We start from the raw sequence: 1,945 nt of genomic DNA, 5'->3' as shown, positions 1-1,945 counted from the left end.
GTGCTGGGTGACTTTACTGCACCTACTCCCGACTTTTATGGGAGAAGCATCTCTATCCCTGCCATTGGAGCAAACAACTTTGAGCTTAAGCCTCAATTAGTTTCTCTAATGCAACAGAATTGCAAGTTTCATGGACTTCCATTGGAAGATCCTCATCAGTTTTTAGCTGAATTCTTGCAAATCTGTGACACTGTCAAGACTAATGGGGTTGACCCTGAGGTCTACAGACTTATGCTATTCCCTTTTGCTGTAAGAGACAGAGCTAGAACATGGTTGGACTCACAACCTAAAGAAAGCCTGGACTCTTGGGAAAAGCTAGTCAATGCCTTCTTGGCAAAGTTCTTTCCACCTCAAAAATTGAGTAAGCTTAGAGTGGAAGTCCAAACCTTCAGACAGAAGGATGGAGAATCCCTCTATGAAGCTTGGGAAAGATACAAACAATTGATCAGAAAATGTCCTTCTGACATGCTTTCTGAATGGAGCATCATAGGTATTTTCTATGATGGTCTCTCTGAACTATCCAAGATGTCTTTGGATAGCTCTGCTGGAGGATCTCTTCATCTGAAGAAGACGCCTACAGAAGCTCAAGAGCTAATTGAAATGGTTGCAAATAACCAATTCATGTACACTTCTAAAAGGAATCCTGTGAACAATGGGACTAATCAGAAGAAAGGAGTTCTTGAGATTGATACTCTGAATGCCATATTGGCTCAGAATAAAATACTGACTCAACAAGTCAATTTGATTTCTCAAGTCTGTCTGGAATGCAAAATGCACCAAGCAGTACTAAGGACGCTTCATCGGAAGAAGAAGCCTATGATCCTGAGAACCCTTCAATGGAAGAGGTGAATTACCTAGGAGAACCCTATGGAAACACCTATAATTCTTCATGGAGAAATCACCCAAATTTCTCATGGAAGAATCAAGAGAGACCTCAACAAGGTTTCAATAACAATAATGGTAGAAGAAATAGGTTTAGCAATGGCAAGCCTTTTCCATCATCTTCTCAGCAACAGACAGAGAATTCTAAGCAGAACCCTTCTGACTTAGCAACCATGGTCTCTGATCTGATCAAAACCACTCAAAGTTTCATGACTGAAACAAGGTCCTCCATTAGGAATTTGGAGGCACAAGTGGGACAGCTGAGCAAGAAAGTTACTGAACTCCCTCCTAGTACTCTCCCAAGCAACACAGAGGAAAATCCAAAAGGAGAGTGCAAGGCCATCAACATGGCCAAATTTGGAGAGGGAGGAGAGGCAGTGAATGCCACTGAGGAAGACCTCAATGGGCGTGCACTGACCTCCATTGAGTTCCCCAATGAGGAACCATGGGAATCTGAGGCTCAAAATGAGACCATAGAGATTCTATTGGACTTACTTCTGCCTTTCATGAGCTCTGATGAGTATTCTTCCTCTGAAGAGGATGAGTATGTCACTGAAGAGCAAGTTGCTAAATACCTTGGAGCAATCATGAAGCTAAATGACAAGTTATTTGGAAATGAGACTTGGGAGAATGAACCTCCTTTGCTCACCAAAGAACTGGATGACTTGTCTAGGCAGAAATTACCTCAAAAGAGACAAGATCCTGGGAAGTTTTCAATACCTTGTACCATAGGCACCATGACCTTCAAGAAGGCTCTGTGTGACTTAGGGTCAAGTGTAAACCTCATGCCTCTCTCTGTAATGGAGAAGCTAGGGATCTTTGAGGTGCAAGCTGCAAGAATCTCATTAGAGATGGCAGACAACTCAAGAAAACAAGCTCATGGACTTGTAGAGGATGTTTTGGTGAAGATTAAAAACCATTACATCCCTGCTGATTTCATAGTCCTAGAGACTGGGAAGTGCATGGATGAAACCATCATCCTTGGCAGGCCCTTCCTAGCCACAGCAAAGGCTGTGATTGATGTTGATAGAGGCGAACTGATCATTCAAGTGAATGAAGAATC

At 42.6% G+C, this 1,945-nt stretch overlaps 1 non-coding gene across 1 annotated transcript; it reads right to left on the bottom strand.

The window, feature by feature from the left end:
• Positions 1–363: 363 nt before the first annotated feature.
• Positions 364–471, bottom strand: LOC130937397 (small nucleolar RNA R71). The gene has a single exon (XR_009068620.1). It is a non-coding gene; the product is annotated as a small nucleolar RNA R71 (small nucleolar RNA).
• Between the last annotated feature and the right edge of the window lie 1,474 nt (positions 472–1,945).

This window comes from Arachis stenosperma, chromosome 6 (genome assembly GCF_014773155.1).
Source record: "Arachis stenosperma cultivar V10309 chromosome 6, arast.V10309.gnm1.PFL2, whole genome shotgun sequence".
NCBI lineage: Eukaryota > Viridiplantae > Streptophyta > Magnoliopsida > Fabales > Fabaceae > Arachis > Arachis stenosperma.
This window is presented reverse-complemented; position numbering and strand designations above follow the sequence as displayed.